We start from the raw sequence: 22,315 nt of genomic DNA, 5'->3' as shown, positions 1-22,315 counted from the left end.
GAGGGAAGACCATCTTCCGAGGAAGAGCATGCATCAGAACTCTTCACACAAAAGACACAAGAGGTTGGACAACATGACAGTGAGGACAAGAAAACAGAAAATTCCCTAGGGATAAGCGCGAAGGGACAATCATCACTCATGTCCTTCCTTGTGGCAAAAATTTGACGTCATCCTCAATCAGTAAAGAAACTGGACTTATCTGGAGAAATACCACAGTAAAAGGGACAGCTTCTACCAAGAATTTCTTTGTAATTCCAGGGTCAATGCCAAGGTAACAAGCTTTGACTCATTTTAAAAAATAGTAATAAAAAACAAGCTGATACTGTAATTTAGTGAAAAGACATATAGAATAGATGCTTCTTCAACACCATTAAAGATACACAATCAAGAATAATCACTATCTGACTAAATATACAAATTTAAAAATGCTTTTACATGAGGAACAAAGGAATGTCAATACTGCAGGGTGTTGAAAACAGATGGTAATTCATATTTTAAAACTTTAACTTATGTGTGAGGCTAAAGCAAAAAATGTTTATTTGGTACAAAATTTATATTTTGACTAGTGCATTTCCTAATACAACTTATGTGGACATTTTAATTGAACACCATAAGTACATGGAACCTTCTTGAGTAGGTCATCAGACTTTGTAGGTTTGTCCAGAGTGAAGCCCTGATAAATCCCAGAGTGATTTGAACAGTGAATAAGAAAGCATTCACAGAGCCCCCTTGAGGGAATGGCAAGAAAGGGGGAAAATTCAACTTCCCCATGTGGAGAATTCCTGATATTCTCACAAGCATGGGGATAACTAAAGCAATAGGCAGAGCCCTCAATCTTGAGGTGTGTTCATAAGAAACTTAACTCCACAAAGGACAGGCTAAGCCTACTTAAAATTAGGCCTAAGAGTCGCCCCAGAGAACCCCTCTGTTGCTCAGATGTGGCTTCTCTCTTTCTCAGCCAACACGAAAAGCAAACTCACTGCCCTCCCCTTCTCTACATGGGACATGACTCCCAGGGGTGTGGATTTTCCTGGCAATGTGGAACAGAAATCCTAGAATGAGCTGGGACTCAGCATTAAGGGATTGAGAAAACCTTCTAGACCAAAAAGGGGAAGAGAGAAATGAGATAAAGTATTAATGGCTGAGAGATTTCAAACAGAGTCAAGAGGTTATCCTGGAGATTATTCTTATGCATTATATAGATATCTTTTTAGTTAAGGTATATTAGAGAGGCTGGTGGGAAGTGCCTGAAAATGTAGAGCTGTGTTCCAGTAGCCATGTTTTTTGAAGATGATTGTATAATGATATAGCTTTCACAACGTGACTGTGCGATTGTGAAAACCTTGTCTCTAACGCTCCTTTTATCTACGGTATGGACAGATAAGTAAAACATAGGGATTAAAAATAAATAATAGGGGGAACAAATGTTAAAATAAATTTAGCAGATTGAAATGCTAGTGATCAATGAAAGGGAATTATAAGCAGTATAGAAAAAATAGGGGAAACAAAGGCTAAAATATATTGGTAGATGGAAATACTAGCAATCAATGAGAAGAGGGGTAAGGAGTATAGTATATATGAGTTTTTTTCTTTTTTCCTTTTTATTTCTTTTTCTGAATTGATGCAAATGTTCTAAGAAATGATCATGGTGATGAATATACAACTATGATGATATTGTGAGTTACTGATTATATACCAAGAATGGAATGATCATATGGTAAGAATGTTCAATTTTGTATGTTATATTTTAAAAAAATTAAACAAAAAAAAATTTTGCTATCTGAATTTGTAGATTTTTGTCCTTGTTGCCTTAATTTTAAATTGGTTTATGAAACTTACTGTGCAAACACAGGCTTTACAATGATTATATGGATACTTTACTTAACTATGCCTATGGTTAAGCTAACTGAGATATCCATTTTTAGTGGTTCTAAGTGTATTGTTTGTTTTCCAAAATAAAATAAAAGGCTCAATAAGTTCATGAGAAAAAAATAAATGAATGAGTAAATGGTGCTGGGACAACGAAGCTAAGAGAAAAATAATCCTTACCTCATACCATACCATATTACAAATATTAGCTTAATTACAGTTAAATACAAAAAAAAAATTTTAAAAAAAGAACTAAGAGAAAATATTTATAAGATCTTAGAATAGAGAAGGCATGTTAAAAGATTGACATTTGAATACATGATAATATCAAATTTCAAAATGACTAAACTACACAAAATTCAAAGCATAGGACAAATAGACTTGCAACTTAAGACAACTGAAAATCTTAACAGCACATCTCTCATATGGGATAAAGATAAGAATCAAACAACAGATCAAGTAGCATCCAATTTACTCAAAGACTGAGGAAAATGTTTCATATTAAAACAAGCACTGAGTTTTCTAGAACAGAATACAAAATTCACATATTTTTAGATAAAACAGAAGACTTCTTTCTTAAAAAGTACTTATACTCCCTAACGCTTTGAAATATGCATATATTCAAAATGCATATTTTGTAGAATAATTTGCAAAGCAATGTCTTAAGATATAAAGAGCTCTTCGTAATTAATAAGAAAAATATGAACTCAAACATTTTTAGCACCCATCACAGATACATACCTCACTGCAAGGCGGAGGTCAAATTTTTTCTGTAAAGGGCCAAATAGTAAATACTTAAGGCCTGTGGGGTATATGGTCTCTTGAATGGGCATGACTGTGCCCCAATAAAATTATTTACAAAAACAGGCAGCACAGAAAAAGGAAAAATCTAAAATTATAAAACTATAACCCACATCAAACCCTGAAATCTGTTCTATAACTAATTGTTGTGGTGTGCTTTGAAATATATTGCTTTTTTTATACATGTTATTCTTCACAATAAAAAAAAATTAGCAACCAAAAAAAAAAAAAAGAAAAAAAACGAAACAGGCACCAGCATCCTCAACACCAAGAAAGCATCAGAACTGCAAATTCTGGCTTCAGCCCAGACTTCTGAATGAAAAGCTCTCAAGCTGGAGACCCACCATGTTGAACAGAGAAGAGCTTGTAGTTAAATGCCAGCCAACTGATTTGCCTTTGGAGACAGCAAAGGATTTTGGCCAAACGAAATTCAAGGCTGAAATCCCAACCAGAAAGAATGTGCCAGAAACAGTGTTTCCCCAGTGAAGGCCAGGGCATGGCAGTGCTTTGGCCAGAAGCAGGTAGAGGAGACCACCTCAAGTCTAAGAAGACATCTGTGATGAAATGATGGTCCAAAATGGAAACATTAATTCAAAATTAATTAAACTAGGCTGGCGGTAGGGATGTATTCACTTGAACAAAGGAAGATAGTATAAAAAGAAATGAGGGGGTGTATGTGTTTGAAAGGCTCTTACAGGAACAAATAGAAGGATTCAAGCTGGGGGGTTGGGGGTGGGTGTGCATAAAGGAAATTCCCATAGTCAGGAATCAACAAGCCCCACATGGCAAATGCAGGAGAGATAAGACCCGTCCTTGCCTTCAGCCTCAGCCTCTTCCCAGTGTACCCGCCACTCTGCCCCCAAGTTTATGGATATGCACATCTGAACATGTCATTCCCCTTCCAAGGATCTCTCGGTAGCCTTCCAACATATTCAAATCCCACAGTATAGTGTCAAAGGACCTCTACGCTCTGCAAACCTCCTCTACCTCATCCCCTATCAAACTCCCAGCTTCCAATGTACCTTTCCAAACCTTTGTGTCCATGTTGTTCCCTCTACCTGGAATGGCATTCCCAACTCTCCCACCCACTTCTCGCTTCAATCCCAAATCCTTGAAGAGCAAACTGGAACATAGTAAACTCCATTACAGTCTAATCTCGACCCTGGGAATGGGAGCCTCCAGGGGCCAAATCCTGGCTCTGCCCCTTGGCAGCACTAAAACCTTGGGCAAGGAGCTCCCCTCCCCCCAAACCTCAGCATGCTCAGCAGTAAAATGGGAATAAAAATCCCTACCTCACCAACTGCTGTTAATGACCAGAGAAAGTGCTCTGCAGAGCACCTGCCACTCAGCTGAGGCGCTAAACTGACAAGAACTTAAAAACCCAGAGTTTTGGAGAAGACCTGGGAATAACATTTAGTCAACTGAGAAGCCAGTTTAGTTGGAGCATTAAGACCAGAATTCAAGTACCAACAGTCAACCTGGAAAAGTTCCCTGAGCTCCAGTTCCTTCATTGAAAAAATGTAGGCAGACCAGAAGCACCTTGGCCACAAGGGGTGAGGACCAGTGATAATCTTCCATTGCCCAGCACATAAACTATGCCCACCGTAGCGTTGGCCCCAGGCCAAATTACTTTCTCGGTTTCCCTTGGACTTTCTTGGGCCCCCTCTATTGCTTGGAGAGGCTCTCAGAGAGAAGGAGTACATCTTTTAAATTCTGCAACCTTGCATTCAATTTAGAAGATTCAGCTCCGTAAGACCACATACCTACAAAAAAGAGGGTTGGGCCTCCGGCCAGGCACTCAGTGAGATGCCCAAGGCAGTGAATGCAAGGAAACAAATGATCAGCTGCTCTGGACAACACCTATGGAAAGAACACCACAAGTGAAGAAGTGTTTTCCTGACCCTTGAGGACAGAAAGCTGTGGTTTGGGCAGCCCCACCTCTTCACTGGAGGGTGAAATCAAAGAACAATTGAAGTTGGGGGAAAACTAGGGCTATAAAGAACGGTGAAACACATAGCCAACAGGAAGAAGCTGCCAGCAAAATCTAAGGTTGCTGAAAAATTCACAGCTATGACAACACTTGGTTTCAGTCCTAAATGTGATCCTCTGATATTACACTGCATTCATTACACACCTGAATATTTAGATATTTCTATATAGGATGGATAAGTAAAATACATTGACCATACTTTCTGGAATTTAGGGAATTTTCAGAGGTCATTTTTGAAGAACTCAGATTTTTGCCTTACGTGCTTTTCTTTCAATTCCAGGGCTCCATAAGATGCAGCCCCACTGAAGCAGTGCAAGAAATACTTAAGATGCACAACTTCCAAGACGGTCCATCTCCCAAATGTCCACCGCCGCTTTTTCAGCTCCATCTGGGTGTGTCCAGCTGGCATCACCTTAGCATGCCCTAAACAAGCTCCTCTGGCATCTTAGTTAATGGTCACTTTCCCGTGCTCAGGCCAGAGTCCTCCTTGAATCTCACACCCCACACCCCACCAATTGGTCGTCATCAAATCTCATCAATCCTATCCTCAGAGCTGACCCCACTTCTCTCCCACCCCCATCACACTGGTCTGACCCACTACTCTTGGTTGGCTCTAGCCCTCTAACCAGTCTCTCTGTTGCTCTGTCCTGCTCCCTCCCTTTCACACAGCACCAGCCAGCAAATCTAAGTCAGCCATGTTCCTCCCTCCTCTGCTCAAAACTCCCCAGTGGCTCCCACCTCTCTCAAAGTAAAATCCATGAGTCTTACTATGTCCCACTTGGCCTTAGAAGATTTGGCTTCCATTGTGTGACTTCAAATCTGAATTCTCTCCTCTGCCTCAGGGCCTTTGCATCTGCTCTTTGCTTTCAGGATTGCTCTTCCCCCAGATGTTATTTGCTTCACATTTTTACTGTCCCAGTCTACCCTTCCTAAAATTTCAGCTCCTGCCCCAAACTTAACACCCCTAACCCTGCCGTATTTTTCTTCACAGCATGACATCTCACCATCCGCCGCCCCCCACTCCCCACCCCCAGTAGGCTCCATGTGGACAGGGATTCTCTGGGTCCTGGAATGCATTCCCTGCACCAAGAATACTGCCCAGCACGCAGCAGACACTCAATAGATGTGTTAAGTGTGTGAACGGCCTGTGAAAAACCTAAACTGCAAGCAGACCTCAGTTATGGGAGAACCACCAACCTAGAACCTGTTATCAAGTTAAGAGGCCAGAAACAGCAAAGCCAGAGAGACAATGAGAGGTGCGGCAAGGAGCACTCAGGGAGTTCATTTAAGCCCCGGGCAGGAACCACGGCTTAGCTGGGGCAGCAGGGCAGCAACGCCCTCTGATAAGAGTCTGAAAGAAAGGCTGGGACCAAGGCCCTGGGGGCAGAGAATAACTCGAACAGCAGGGCGCGAACACGAATTAATAAGGGAACCAGGGACCAGCCAGTGCGTGGATGGGGCAGGGAAGGACTGCAAAATGATTAAGTTTTAAATGCTTAAGAGTTAAAAATAAGTATTTTTTTAATAAAGTTCTCATTTACAAGTATAAAGCACTGGATAACTTACAAATTAATGTGGTTGGGGAATATATTGGAACGCTACTTTCTACATGATTTTTCTGTAAACCTACAGTTGCTTTAAAAAGTAAAAGGCCATGGCCAATTGGAGTTGAAGGGATACAGACGGTGTAACAGGACTAGATACAAAAACTCAAAAATGGACAGCACAATACCTAATTGTAAAGTAATCATGTTAAAACACTGAATGAAGCTGCATCTGAGCTATAGGTTTTTGTTTTGTTTTGTTTTGATTTTACTATTATTACTTTTATTTTTTTCTCTATATTAACATTCTATATCTTTTTCAGTTATGTTGCTAGTTCTTCTAAACCAATGCATATGTACTAAGAAATGATGATCATGCATCTATGTGATGATGTTAAGAATTAATGATTGCATATGTAGAATGGTATGATCTCTAAATGTTGGGTTAATTTCTTTTTTTTCCGTTAATTAAAAAAAAAAAAAAAAAGAGAAGGGATAATTGGAGCTGAAGGGATACAGACTGTACAACGGGACTGGATATAAAAACTCAGAAATGGACAGCACAATACTACCCAATTGTAATGCAATTATGTTAAAACACTGAATGAAGCTGCATGTGAGGTATAGGTTTTTTGTTTTTTTGTTTTTTTTTTTCTTTCTATTATTGTTTTAATTCTTATTCTGTTGTCTTTTTATTTCTTTTTCTAAATCGATGCAAATGTACTAAGAAATGATGAATATGCAACTATGTGATGTTATTAAGAATTACTGATTGTACATGTAGATTGGAATGATTTCTAATTGTTTTGTTAATTCTTTTTCTAATTAATAAAAAAAAAAAATGAAAAAAAAAAAGTAAAAGGCCTAGGGCCACGGTGGCTCAGCAGGCAAGAATGCTCGCCTGCCATGCCAGAGGACCCGGGTTCGATTCCCGGTGCCTGCCCATGTAAAAAAATAATAATAAAAAAATAAGGCCTAAAAATGTTTTTTGTTTTTTAATTTCCCTAACAAAAACAGGAAAATTCCTCAAGCTACCAGCAGTACCAGAAATAGGCCCCTGATGGATCCCATATTTTTCTTTAGAGGCACTGAAGATGGCAGCAACAGTCAACTCAGGATTTTCAATATCACACAAAGTAGATGATAGGCTCTTTGAGGGCAGGCACTGGGTTTCAGCCCAAATGATTTGTTCAACAGCACTTGGCACCAATAAACGGATGGACAGACAACCACACAAGCTTCCCCCTAAGGACACACAACTCATTTTTGCTAGACCTGGCTACACAAAATTTCACTAGACTTTGCAACACAAATGTGATAAGCAGTGTGGCACGAAACCCAGCAACCACCTGTACCATATTCTAGCCTGGTACTTCGACAAGTATCTTTGAAACAAACTCAGCTTAACTGACTGTGCCATGGTCTGAAAACACAACTACCATGCAAGGTCAGGGGGGAACTAAAAAAAAAAAAAAGTCTATATGAAAAGTTCTCAAAATATCTATTTTCTTAAAAATCACTCCCCACTCAAACCAAAGAAACCAAAAGAGAAGTGACATGGTGTTTAAAAAAAAAAGGAGCCAGTCACCATTTTGACAAAGGAAATAGTCTAGAAAGCAGATACCCTCATGTTCAAGCTCTCAGGTGAAACAGGTAGCCAGCTGGCCAGCTACCTTCCATTCACCTTCCTTGCCTTCTTTTAACATGTGTGCCAGAGGGCTTACAGACCACCCCCACTGCTGGCCTTTCAAAAGGTAAGGATCCCCAAAGCTATTAAATTTTGGATGACTGAAAAGAGAACAGTAGTGACCTGTTCACAAGCGACCCTGGTAGAATCGACCACAACTCTGGATGGAATTCCCAATTTTTTAGCTGAAAAGGGCCCCTATATAAACCACAGCAGGATCAAAGACCCTCAGGCATCAGCCAGGCAGTCACCCAGGAGAGGTGAAAAGGCAGGGACAGGCAGCTGGAAGCCAGGTGGCTTCAGGCTCCAGCCTCATAGCAGTGAGATATCAACCATAAAAATGAAAACACTCCAGCCACCCCCGATTCTCTCCTCTTACTTCAGAGAGAAAGAAATTGGGCGGAGGGAAGTCACATGGCCAATCAATGACAGCTCAAACCAGTCTGGGGCCTCCCGGTCCCAGGTCCCTGCACATCCCCAGCCTCCTCTTCACACAGATGACCTGAATGAATGTCATCAGGGACAGAACTCGGCCCTCCCTTCTCGCAGCACTGCAAAAATCAAACAAGTAACAGCTACTGCCAATGCCCCAGACCCAAATCCCTCACGGGTGACTTTCTTCCACCTGCAGCTGCTCCCATTTACCCTTTGCCCTGCCAATCAAGAATTCCCATCAATCATGCTCAAAACCCCCAGAACCTGTAGGCCCTAGATCCCACCCAAGGGGGCACCTAGGGCCAAAGGAAAGAGAAAATCTTGTGCCCTTAAAGTAGTCACACTCGAAAATGTCCAAGTCTCTTCCCAGAAAGGTAGCGACAAGTACCCGTGACCCCCCGGGAGTCAGACCATAGAAAAGGGCCCTGGGGTGGCAGCAGCCGCTTCTAAAATTATTTGGCGCAGCCTGTATAGGAGGGAAGCGAGCAGGAGTGTAACAGGCACCCCCACCCGCCGCCCCCTCGATAGCCCTGAATTCCCGGGGGCGCGGAGATGTCGTCAAGCATCCCCTGGAGAAGGGTGAAGGGACAGCTAGCCCAGGACGCGCGGACGCAGAGCCCGGGAGGCGGCGGCGGCTAGGGCAGCCCGGGATGGGGGGGTGACCCCACTTGCCTCCCGGCGGAGGCCTGAGGGCCCGAGCTCGCGCAGGGCGCAGGGTGGGCGCTCCGGGGGCTGGTGGGCCCCGGAAGGGCGGAAAGGGTTGGGAGGTGGGGGGTGGGGGTGGCGCTGTCCCCGGTCCCCGGAGCCAGAGAGGCCCCGCGAGCCGGGGACCCGGGCGGGGGTCAGGGCGGGGGCGTGGGGGGCGCAGGCCGCGCCGGGAACCACTGACAGCGCGCGGGGGCCGTGCCAGGCCGGCCTCGTGGGCGCGGCGGACACCGCCTGGTGGGCCCGGCAGGTGCGGCCCGCGGGCCCAGCGCGGGGCGCGGCGGCCCGGCTCTCACCTGGCTGCGGCTCGCCGGGCTCCGGTCTCGTCGCTGCGCCTCGGAGCCGCAGTGCCCGCCGCCGCCGCCGGCTCGCGTCCCCGCGACAGCCGCCTGCAAAATGGCGCCGCGGAGGGGCGGGCTGGGGGCGGGGAGCAGCCGAGCCGCCCGCCCCCGCGCCGGCCTGGGGCCACCTCCCTCCCCGCCCCCGACCCCGGGCCTTCCCGCCAGGCAGAGACTGTCCCTTCAGGTCCCCAAGTATCTCGAGCTTCCCTCCGGGCCGTGCCCCCCCTCCCAGCATCATTCTCTGCCCCCACCCCCGCCACGTTCCTTTTCTTTCCCTCCCCTACTAGAAAGATCGTCCCCTTCCTCGCCCCTGTGCCGTCACACCTGCTCCGGGGACCCGCCTGGGATGCGGAGCGCTCGCCCCCGCGCCTCCCCCTCAAGGTGCGCCCTTTTAACCTCGCTTGACCCTGAGCCCTGTTAACGCTCCCGGGTGAGAAGCGGTTTGCAGGGCTCTGGCCTTAATGGGTGGGATATTTTGAAACAATCTCACCGTTTCTCAAACAGGCCGTCGGTTTTTTTAACTTACTGAAGATGAAGTCGTCGTGACAGGAGGCAGACAGGGGCTTGCAGACCAAGATTTTTCACCTGAACTCCCAGCGGATCGTGTTTGAATGCGCGTTCTAACTCGGTGCGTCCGAGGGGCAGCCCGAGCTTCTGTGTGTGGAACCAGCCGAAGTGGAGTGCCCTTGGGTGGCGCCGAGAACCGCCGAGCTGTCCCGAAAATCTGGGTCTAAGTCCTCAGCGCACAGCAGCAGCACCTGGAGGGCTTCCTCAAGTGGCAGGTTGCCGGGCCCCGCCCCCGGAGTCGCCCAGGCAGGAGGTCTGGGGTGAGGCCGGAGAATTTGCATTTTTGCTCAATTCCCTTGTGGTACTGAAGCCCGGAGGGGTGGGGGAGGGGAGTGGGGAAGAGACCGCACCTTGAGAGCCAGGGCTGAAGACCGTCTGAATAAATGGAAACGAGAAGAGAAACCCAACAATCAGCACTTTTTAGCACTTTTTAGCATGACCATCTAGCCGCTGTCATGACTGCTGTTAACTAACAGAATAAGAACCGAATAATTCCCGGAGCAACTAGATAGAGGTGATGAGGGTCTGACCTCACGTGGCAAGGAGCAGATTCTGTCTGCATCAGCATTTGCTGCAGGTATCATGCAGCTTGTGGGACTTAGTGCTGTGGGCATCACACCTATCAAGGGAGAATGGGTGAAACCTGCAACTATGGAAATTTTATAAAATTCTTTTATGTGGCCTGCCTGTCTCTTTGAGAACAGTGTGCCTATCCCATATACTTCTGTAATGATTTATATTTTTCAAGTATAAAAGTTGGCTTGTAAAATTCAGTACACTATGGAAGGCCAGATATTTTGATCCCCATGGAAGATAAAGAAAATAGAAACGAAAATTCTGTAACCAGCACCGAAAACAACTTCACACTTCCCCCTATATCTAACATCCCCACCATCCTTCTATAGCAGTGAGACTTTTTTTGATCCAACTTTTTTTTTTTTTGAGTAGATGTAGAATCTTCTGGGATAGAAGAAAAGGGGGAGTTCCAAAGTCAAGACCCTGAGCTTTTAGCCTTTCCCCATTTTTATTCCATTAACAGGAATAAAATTAATTGGATCTTCAGTGCCTGCCTCTCTCTTCCTACACATTTACAGTTTTTCTCTATTCTAAAGAAATCTTCCCCGGTCCCAGCCTGCCTACCCTTTCTGCTTCTCTCACTCCCGTCCATCACCCCTCAAGCACTGTCACTGCTGCTCTCTCAGACGTCAACAGTGACCTTCTAATTGCCAAATCCAATTGCCTCTTACAGAGGCACAGTCCATCAATTGCTCCCTCCTTGAAACTTTTTTCTTGTGATAATACCACTAGGTTTTGCATACTATCCTATGCTTCCCCCGCTACCATTCCCAACAACTCTAAATCCCAACCATGAGTGAGAGGGTTAGCTGTCCACCCTAGAAATGGGAATTTACCCTAGAATCTCCTTTCTCCCATCTCTTCTTTTCTCTCCTTTTCAAACCCCCTGCCAAGTTCAGCTGTCTCCTCGCGGTTACCAAATCGCTCTCTTCAGACCAGCCCTCTCCTGAACATTTTCCAGGAATTGTAAATCCAACATCTCCACCACAAAACTCAGTACTCTCCTCCTCCCACAAACTTGCTTGTTTTCTGAGTTCTCTTAATTTAACACCAGAGACTTTGGCATCGTTTTGACCCCTGGTCCCTCAGCCCCCTCTCCAGTCTGCTACCTGTAGCCATTTTTAAGCAGGGAAATATCTCTAGAATTCTCTTCTCTGCATCCACCAGCCCAGCCCAGGTTCAGACCCTTACTAGCTCTTCCTTGAACTGTTGACAAAGTTTCTCCTTGGCCTCTCGGCCTCAGAGAGCTAGCTCCAAAGCAGCCATGTGATGGACCCCGAACAGAACTGACCACTTCCCACCCTTCTGAAAATCCTCTGGACCTCCCAGTCTACAGAACAACCTAATAAAAAGAGAATATAAACTACTTACCAGGATAGCAGGATAGCATTCGAAGCCCGTCCCTGGTCTAATTTCAAGCTTTTTTTTTTTCCTGGACAAAGTGCTACTTTTTCCTGCTGACACACTGGAGTTGGCATCGGGGGATAATGACAGCAGTCTTGCAGGATTTCTGTGAAAATGAAATGAGATCATGTATATAAAGTGCTGATTCAGTGCTTGAATGCAGTAGGTGTTCAATACATGTCATTTATTTTTATATAATTATTTTATCAGCATCAATTTAAAAACTACAAGAACATCTTCCTTATTCATCTCCTTTGAGATTACAAGGAGATGTAATCTTGATACAAGTAGAGTTTTGCAGTCCCCTCCCTTAACTTCTCTAAACTAAATCAGTAGACTCTATCAGGAACATTTCGTGACCTAGTTAATTTGATTGCAATTTCAGTCATTTCCAGGCTGTGTTATTTTGAGAGGTAATTGTAGCTTGGGGCTACTCCATCTTCATACAGTGCTTTTCTTTACAAAATGTATTCCCAGCATCTCTCTGGAGTCTAGGCCAGGAGTCAGGAAGCTTTTTCTGTAAAGGCCCAGACAGTAAATAGTTCAGGTTTTATGGGCCAGGAGGAAAAGTCAAGGCTATTACATATTGTGTAGGTACTTGTATAACAAGAGAGAAAGCATATGGCCACATCTTTTACTGATGAAATTAAAAATATAACTGTGGTAGTTAGTTTCAAGTATCAACTTGGCCAGGTGAAGTTGCCTAGTTCTGTTACTATGGACATAAGCCAATGGCATGTGAAGCTCATCTGTCCCTGATTACATCCGCAGTTACCTAGGAGGCATGCCTGCTGCAATGAATGATGTTTGATTTCATTGGCTGGATACTTAAATGAGAGAGCTCAACGTAGCACAGCCCAAGTAGCTCAGTGTACCCAGGCCTTTGGAGATGCAGAAAGAAATCACCCCAGGGAAAGTTGTTGGAACCCAGAGGCCTGAAGAGAAGGCCAGCAGAGATTGCCCTGTGCCTTCCCATGTAAGAAAGAACCTCAATTGAGAGTTAGCTGCCTTTCCTCTGAAGAACTATACTTTTTTAACTAAATAAATTCCCTTTTATTAAAAGCCATTCCATCTTTGGTGTGTTGCATTCTGGCAGCTTTGACAGACTAAAATAATCACAATAATAATTGAGTACAATCTTTTTGTAATACAGTTCTACTAATGAGAACAATGGAATTTTTTTCGGGGGACAAGGGATATCATTTCACTTAGTTGGGGTTCAAGGTTAGCATTCCCCATCATCAAATCAATTTCAAATGTACATCCATAAAAATCATTCTTGGCTTGTGGACGGTACAAAAACAGGCAGGGGGCGCTATGTTTTGACCACCTGGACTGCACCGTGGCTCCTGCTCACTCTGGGTTGCCTCTTTGGGGTAGTACAGGACCAATATAATTTTTAATAGCTATTCAATGATAGAGGAGAGCAAAGAATGTTTTCTCAAAGCCTTTTCATCTGACTCGGAGGAAGTGCCTGGAGTAGCAGTTGATCAGCCCATCCTCACTGATGGATCAGACCAGCGTCTGGTGTCCAGGAGTCCATGCTCTCTCCCTTAGTCTCGTACCGGGAAACACCCAGATATGGGCCAGTGAGGGCAGAGCCAAGACGTGGAAAGACATCTTTTTTGTTTGTTTGGGGTTTTTCGCATGTTCCGTGATGTTTGCTGCAGCATGATTTCAGTGCAAAAAATTGAAAACAACCCAAATGTTCATCAGTTGGGAAATGGCGGAATGATCTGCACTGTAAAAACTGTATGGGATTCCACACAGCCCTATTCCCAAACTTTTAAAAAACTGAGTTATAATTTACATATTGTAATATTCATCCTCTTAAAATGTACAAGCCAGTAACTTTTGGTACATCCATAAAGTTGTCCAACTAGCACCACGATCTAATTTTAGAATGTTTCCATCACCCCAGAAAGAATCCCCAAACCCATTAGCAGTCGCTGCTCCCCCTTCTCTCCACCCAATCCTGGACAACCACAAATCCACTTCCTGTGTCTCTTTGCCTATTCTGAATATTTTATACATAGTATATATTTTATAAATATATTTATTAAATATAGTTTATATATTTATATTTTATATATTTATGTATTTTAGATAAATGGAATCATTCAATTCTGTGTGTGGCTTCTTTCACTTCACCCGGTGTTTTCAGGGTTCATTCATGTTGTAGCAGGTGTCAGAAATTTGTTCCTTTTTATGGCTGAATAGTATTCAACTGACTAGATGGAATACTGTATTTTAACACTATAAAATGACATCTGGGCCACCAGGCTGACCACCAGGAGAGACACGCTGGGGAGGCCAGCGGTTAGGAGACGTCGCTGGCTGGCAGTGTGGAGAACCATCTGCACGGAGAGGCCACCACACTGATAAGGTCCCCCACGGGCCAGGGTGGGGCATGGCGGTGGGAACCACAGGCAGGGCAGCAGGTGGCCTTGGGAGAGTGGGATGAGGGTCCATCTCTAAGCAAGTGGTACGAACCCTGGAGGGACTTCAGCTTTCAGTGGTCAATGCCCGCAGAATAAGATCCAATTCCACTCTATCCCCTCCAAAGGGACACAAATTTAGTCATCAAATGCCACTTCCCACCTATCAGATTGGCAAAGATGAATAATAACCATGGGTAGTGGAGGTGAGGGGAAAGGGACACTCTCGAAATCTGTCGGGGAGGGGATGGGTTTCAATTTGCCTCTCTCTATTTGGAATTCAATTTGGCTCTATCTATCAGCATTTTAAATGCACACACCCTTAACCCGGCAATACCAGTTCTGGGCACCAATCTGGCACCAAAAAAAACATACTGAGTCCACGAAGGTCTATCATAAGATCTTTCAAAAGGATCCTCCAGCCTCTCCACCCCTCACCCTCCCTCAGCAGCCCCTCCTAACCTTTATCCCTTCCTCCCTCCTCCCAGCCCCCCCTTTCTTCCCCAGCCTCTCGCCACTGCTCCATCCAACCTTCACTGTCACCTGGCAGAACAGAAGCCCAGGAGGCCGGCCATGAAGGCCTGAACCACGATACGTGGGGACTCCCACCGGGGCAGCCCTCTGCCAGGTATTTGTCCTTCAGCAGTGACCCCTCCGCCCCCAGATATTTCAAACTCCCCATCTCACCTGTGCCCCCTACTACACAAACAGCCTTGCTTCCTGTTCCCTGGAAACCATTCCTGAGAAGGGTTTTCCCTCCCCGCCCACCTCTCCTTATCCACAACGCTACTGCCCTTGAAGAGTCCCTCTTTCCAGCCTCCCAGACCGAAGAGCACCCCTTTGAGTATTCCTCTTCTCTGCATCTCTGTTCTGACCACTCCTCTCTAGAATTGCATCCCCCCAACTCCCACCCTTCTCTCCCCTTCCCTCTCCGGTCCCTGAGGAGGCTCGCTTCCCTCCCCTCTTCACCTCTTGGCATTCTGGCTTCCTCCAAAACCACCTCGGAAAATTAGCCATTTCCTCCAAATTGCACAGTCAGGGAGATCTTTTCTGTCTGCACCTGACCGGGATTTCTGGGGGAATTTGGCCTCAGTGGCGCTCTTAGGAAGAAACTCTCTCCTCCTGGGCTTCTCTGATCCGGTTTGTTCTGTCTTCTCAGACCCCTCTTCTCCTGCCCCCTTCAACCACTGTGTTGGGCAGGTTAGGGGGGTCCTGTTTCCCAAAGCCCTTCGGAGGCTGTTTCTTCTGCCGTTTCTCCTGTGCTCCCCAGGCTGGCGGAAGCACCCTGGTGAGAATGAAATGCCCCACTAATAGTCACCTCCTCCAAGGAAGCAATCCTGATTTATGTGACTCTGTGTCCTGACTCTTGGCACGGTGTCTGCCACATACTAGGGGCTCAGCGGTCGTCCTGACCTGGCAGGGCCTGCCCACTGAGAAGATGAGGCACGAGGGAAGGCAGGAGGGAAGACCCAGGCGTAACCCCAGGTTCCTGGAGAGCTGAGCTGGCAAAACCCAGAGGCCCCAAATGCCAGGCTAAATAAGCTGGGCTTTGTTTGGTCAGGGAGCCATTTGAACCTAGAACCTCACAGACCAGCATAGTCTTTGGGAGAAAAAAATGGAAAAAGAACAAAAATCCGTCAGCAGTTTAAGATAAAGTACAAAAGAGGCAAAACTAGTCTAAGCTGTTGGAATTCAGGATACCCTGGGGGAGGAGAGTGACTAAGCAGAGAGGCAGGGGCCTCCTGAGTTGCCGGCTGTATCTGTGCCTTTGTGTGGGTGCTAGGCACGTGGGTGCTTCGACAGGGTGGGCGTTCACTGAGCCGCACACTTATGGTATGTGCATTTTTCTGTACGCATATTATAAGAAGTTTTTGTTAAGTATGCAACAACTAGACTTGAAGAAGAAAGAAGCCCAATTAACAGGTTTATATTCAACAAATTGGGTGTTCCCTGTTCTAAAATAACATGGGTGGGAGTTCCGAGTTTGATTCCTGGACCATGCACCCCCAAGAATCAAAAAATAAAAATCACATGGGCCATCTCCAGAAGAAAGCAAGCCTCTGTCCAGCATTTATCCTGGGGCAGAAGATCAGATCCTGGGAGGAGAATGCATCCAAGCTATTCGTCTCCAGGCATTTGTGCTTCCAAAAGCTGGATGTGTTTATATTGCAGGATGTGAAGGTTAATTTTGTATAGTCCTTTGATTCCAGAATCAATGTCAGGCAGCTTTGGGGAGAAAAGGCTCAGGGTCCCTACCCCACGCTTGCCTTGCTGGCTGACTTTGGAGAAATCATTCAACCAATGTTCCTGAGAATTTCTCATAAGCAAACTCGATAATTCTGTCTGCCCATCTACCACCTAGGTTGGTGTGATGACTAGATGAGATCACTGGTGTGGATGTGTTTTCCACACATGTTTTTTATAGCCCTCTACAAATACAAAGAACTAGTGGAAGAGCCCTAATCTAGCTATAGCACCGAGCCCACAATTGATTTTAAGCCAAAATATCACACCAACAGTCTTTCCCTACACTGTTCGCACTGTATCTATATTAAACTTCATTCTCTTTGTTTTCAATAAGGTCTCCAGTTATGTAAGGTCACTTGGAATTCAGGTCCTACTCACTCATCTGACATGTTATTACAGCCCCTCTTCATTGGTCACATGCTACCTGGCAGGCACTGGGCTAGACTCCTGTTTCAGTTTGCTAAAGCTGCCAGAATGTAATATGCAGGAATGGGTTGGCTTTTATAAATGGGGATTTATTAGTTTACAAACTTACAGTTCTAAGGCCATGAAAATGTCCCAATTAAGGCATCAACAGGATGATACCTTCTTTGAAGGAAGGCTGCTGGCATCTGGGGTTCCTCTGTCAGATAGCAAGATACCTGGCCAGCACCTGCTGGTCCTTCACTCCTGGGTTTTGTTGCTTTCAGCTCCTGGTTCCAGTGGCCTTCTCTCCGGGCTTTTATGGGGCCTCTCTTAAATCTAGGGCTTTTATCTATCAGCTTTTTTCCAGGGCCCTTGCTTGTTTCTCCCAGGGCTTTTCTCTCTATAAGTCTCTCTAGGGGCTTTTTCTCTAAACTCTCTTTAAACTACTCTGGGTATTTCTCTCTGAGCTCTCTGCACTTTCTTGTGTCCTTTATCCTCTCATAAAAGTCGCCAGTAAAAGGATTAAGACCCACCTTGAATGGGTCTTAATTGAGATAACCCAATTGATATAATCTAACCAAAAGCTCCTACCCATGATCGGTCTGTACCTGCAGAAATGGATTAAAAGAACATGGCCTTTTCTGGAGTACATAAAAGCTCCAAACCAGTACAACACCACTTGACAAAATGATGGATAAAAAACTCACCTGCCCTGTCCCGGGGGCGGGGGGGGGGGGTCCGCATGCTGGAAAGTGTGGGAGGATAGAAGAGAAATCATTGTACCCCCAGAATCTGACTAGGCTTTTGAAACTCAATAGACGTGAGACAGTGACCTACAAATAAACAAATGCAAAATAATAATGCTTGTGATAACTGCTAAGAAGAAATAAGAAAAGGATCTGGCTGTGATCAAGGTTGGGTGATCACTTTAGATGAGGTGGCAAAGAAGGGCTAAGGAGGGGGCATTATAGCTGAGCCCTGAAGAAGCCAGTTGTGCAAAGAGCTGGAGAAAGAATATTCCAGAAGAGGGAATAGCAAGTACAAAGGCCCTGAGGCAGGAAAGAAAATGTCATGTTTGAGGAATTGAAAAGAGGTCAGTGTGATTGGAGCCTGGAAGCTATGAGGGACAATGGTATGAGGTGTGCTTGAAGAAGGGGTGATGAGGGGGCCAGGTTGAGCAGATCCTCATAAGTAGGATGGAACTTATTAGAGAAGTGAAATGATCTCATTCATGTGTTAAGATCACTCAGACTGCTGGGTGGAGAATGGATTGGCGGGGCCAAACACAAAGTAAAAAGAACCGTGGGAATTGAATCATAGTTCAGGCAGAAGATGAGTGATAAAGAGCAATGGAGATGGTGATAAAGGTACAGATTCAAAATACACTTTGATGATATAACTGATCATGTTAATGCTCTGTATGTGAAAGATAAAGAAAAGGGAAGAATCAAGGATGGCTTCTGGATTTGAACTTGGGCAGTATGATGGTTAGGTTCTGGTGTCAACTTGGCCAAGTGATGATGCCCAGTTGACTGTCAGGCAAGCACTGGCCTGACCATTGCTGCAAGGATATTTCATGGCTGGTTGATAAACCAGAAAGCTGGTGTATTAAATCATCAGTCAGTTGATTGCATCTGTGCTGATTACATCTGTGATCAACTAAGGCTTGTCTCCCTCCAGCAAGATAATCCAGTTAGTTGAAGGCTTTTAAGGAAGAAAAAGCCTTCACTGCTTCTTCAGCCAGCGAGCCTCTCCTGTGAAGTTCATCCAGACCCTTCATCAGAGCCACCAGCTTCACAGCCTGCCCTACGGATTTTGGACTCTTCCATTCCCACAGTTGCATGAGATACCTTTATTTATAGATCTCTCCTGTTGGTTCTGTTTCTCTAGAGAACCCTGACGAACACAGGCAACCAGATGGATGAGCTGTCATTCCAGAAACAGAGGGGATGGAAGGTGAAAGATTGGAGTAGGCAATAGGCTAGTTGGCTTCTCTTTGAGCTTTCCCCAGAGGAAAGTTAAAGGAGGCAGTATCTGCCTGCAGATTCCTTGTTGTAGGTTCAGGGTTGGGGGTGCGAATGGCTGGAGTTATAACCATAGGAGTCATCTAGCAGTACACATTCTTTAAAGCTAAAGATCCCATAGGATTATCTAGGGAGAGAGAGTAGATGGAGAGGAGTAATGACCCAGAAATGAGCCTTGGGACTCCTTCAGCAAAGGAGACTGAGGTAGAGGAAGACACATGTGGATGTGTCAGACTCTTATCATGAGTATGATAAGCTTCCTGCAAACTTTGACACATCACAGAGCCTTGCAAATAATAGCGAGATAAGTCTGATCGACACCATGGTTTCTTATGCAGATACGGGTGGGAAATTTTCCATTTATTCAAAAACTAGAGAGAACACTGGTGTTATCTGAAGGACTGATGCAAAGACGGAAGTATTTGATTCACCTGATTGAGAGCCCATTCAGGATGGAAAGCTACAAGTGCTACTGCAAAATAATTTTCTGTATATCACCATCAGTCATTTGGATCTAACTGGCATATATATAGAAAACTCCATCTAACAACAGCAAAATGGAATTCTTCTCTAGCTCACATGGAACACTAACCAAGATTGACCACACTCAGTGCCCTACGATATAACATAACAAATTTAAAAGAACACAAATGATATGAGGTTTGCTGTCAATAGAGAAAGGAATTGAACTAAAATAAATAACAGATAAATAATGGGAAAATCCAGAATTATTTGGACATTAAAATGCACCCATTTAAATAATGTATGTGTCAAAGAAAAAGTGTCAAGTTAAATTGCAAGAATATTTTGAACTAAATGAAAGTGGAAATACAACCTTTTAAAATGTGTAGGGTATGATGGAATTAGAGCTTGGCAAAAATTTATAGTACTCAATGCATATTTTAGAAAAAAGGAAAGAATAAAAATCATCAATCTTAACTTCCATTATAGGAAACAAGAAAAGCAAAGCAAATTAAGTCAAAAGTAATCAGAAGAAAAGAAATAATGAAAACTTACACAGCAATCAATGAAATTGAACACAGGAAATTAATAGAGAAAATCAATCAAACCAAAAGGCAGTTCCTTGAAAAAGAGAAAGAAAGTTGATAAACCTTCAGGCAATATAATCAAGATAAATAGAAAAAAGTCACAAATTATAAATATTTGAAATGAAAGAGTGTCCAACAATATTAATACTATGCATACTTAAAGGACAATAAGGGAATATTTTGAAGATTGTAAAAAAAAAAAAGAAGAAGAAGAAGAAGAAAGAAAATAGGTTCATACATGAAATTAGCCAGGAAGAAACCTCAGATTCTAGGGTGTAGATAAAAGAATCCTTCCCCTTTCTTTTTGCTAAGGCATAACATCCTGAAAATAAAGTGCACAAATCAAGTGTGCTGGTGGATGAATTTTTACACACGTACACATGCGTAAGTACTATCTTGATTAAGATATAGATTATTTCCAGCAACCTAGAAGATTTCCTTATGCCCTCTCCCAATTGTTACTCACATCTTCCATGGTAACCACTCTTCTATCACCATCAGTTGGTTCAGCCTGTTTTTGAACTTCATATAAACAGAATCATTGTTCTCTTTTGTGTCTGGCTGCTTTCCCACAACATTATTTCCATGAGATTCATCCACGTTGTTGCAAGTAGCAGTCCATTTTTTTCCACTGCTGCAGTTTTCCATTTCATGAAGACCACCCTTTATTTCTCCAGTCTACCATTGATGGACACTTGGGCTGTTTCCAGTTTGGGAATTTTATATGCTATGAGCAGTCTGGTACGAGTCTTTTGTACAAGGATTGCATTTTATTTTCATTTGGTTCCATGAACAACCTCAGACCAGTACGAGGAAGATATTGTTAAATCAGGGTGATAGAAAGAAGAGACAATTAGGAATCCTACCAGCATCCCCAGTTAGGATCGCCAGAAGAAATATGGAATGCCCAAGTAATCTGAATTTCAGATAAACAGCAAATCTTTTTTTCAGTATGACCCAAATAATTTGTTGTTCATCTGAAATTCAAATTGAATTGGACATTCTGTATTTTTATTGGCTAAGTCTGGCAACCCTATCAGATCTAGCCCTGCTCTTGCAAATGGCAGATTTATAAAAACAATGGTTTTGAATGAACACATGTATATACCTGATGGTCTTTTTCCTTCATCAGCTCACCCAAGTAGGTCTCCCAGGAAGAAAAGCCTTCCGAGACATTTAGCATGGTGCTCATTAAAATCTCGTGTGGTGGCGATTCCATCCCATGGGAGCCTGAGTTAATTCAGAGAGGCACCATTTTCTGTCACTGGATGGTGCTAGACAATCTATACTTTTTTGTTCTGAAATCTGATTGTTTTTACTCTAGGATCTAGATCCAACATACAGAGGTATGGAATCCATGTTGGAAAGTGTTGATGGATGTCTAAGAATCTGCTTTTTAGATGGATTGATTCTTTTCCCAATTTTTGCAGCCTTCCATAATCTGGCGTTGCCATACCAGTCATCTGCAGAAGCCCGCCTTCTTACGGCAGCCCCTTCCACAGCAATCCTTTGTCACCACACTTCAAGGTACAGTTCCCAAGCTGCTCACTGCCACACTGGCTCTCCTGTTGTGATTTCTCTATTTGATTTCTTTAAACAGAAAGTATATGTGTGAATTCAGCTTATCAGTTTATTCAGTGCATAAAAATGGAATCCACAATTAGAGTTTTAATGTAATTTTTAATATTATAGGTGATCAACACCCCCCAATTTTTTAATCCTGGATCTTTATCATGACAAATATTGGTCATAAGACCATATAAATGCAAAGAAGACAGCCCTTTTGTGCCTCTCAAATTGGCAAATACATTCTAAAAGTATATTACTTCAGGTTGGTGAAAATGTGAGGAAATGGTCACATACATTCTCAGTGGGAGTGTTAAATTGGTATAATTTTTTTGAAAACTTATAATACACATCATAAAACTTTAAAAAGTGCTTACCTTTATTTTAGATAGTCTATCTCTGAAATCTTGTCCTATAGAAATCATTATGGATATTTGCAAAGATTTATGAACATGAATGTTTATCATAGCGTGGTTTACAGTAACAAAAAATTGAAAATCTCCTCAATGACTAATAACAGGGAGTTGTTGAATAAGTTTCAACACAGTCATAAACTAAAATATTATGCAACCATTTTGTTTGATGATGTAGAAAAGTATCCAAGAAAGGTGTGCATGGGATCTAAGTCAAAACAGATTACTAGGTATGTAAATTAGGTTACTTTTGG

At 43.7% G+C, this 22,315-nt stretch overlaps 1 protein-coding gene and 1 long non-coding RNA gene across 3 annotated transcripts in view; one reads left to right on the top strand and one right to left on the bottom strand.

Annotated features, from left to right (window-relative positions):
* Positions 1 to 10,117, bottom strand: part of SLC23A2 (solute carrier family 23 member 2) — a 123,052-nt gene extending 112,935 nt beyond the window's left edge. The window contains exon 1 of one of the 2 annotated variants that reach the window (XM_077116316.1): positions 9,899 to 10,117. The gene's annotated coding sequence lies outside the window, so the exon portion shown is untranslated. Of the gene's footprint in view, positions 1 to 9,327; positions 9,411 to 9,898 lie in introns of those variants that run through there. The other variant, XM_077116306.1, reaches the window with a different exon arrangement.
* On the top strand, positions 8,946 to 10,245 carry LOC143646906 (uncharacterized). Its single transcript, XR_013157741.1, has 3 exons — positions 8,946 to 9,042; positions 9,660 to 9,753; positions 9,877 to 10,245. It is a non-coding gene; the product is annotated as an uncharacterized LOC143646906 (long non-coding RNA).
* The last annotated feature ends 12,070 nt before the right edge of the window (positions 10,246 to 22,315 follow it).

The sequence above is a fragment of the Tamandua tetradactyla genome, chromosome 1, assembly GCF_023851605.1.
Source record: "Tamandua tetradactyla isolate mTamTet1 chromosome 1, mTamTet1.pri, whole genome shotgun sequence".
NCBI lineage: Eukaryota > Metazoa > Chordata > Mammalia > Pilosa > Myrmecophagidae > Tamandua > Tamandua tetradactyla.
The sequence above is the reverse complement of the archived record's forward strand: the minus strand, read 5'-3'. Positions and strand labels throughout refer to the sequence as shown.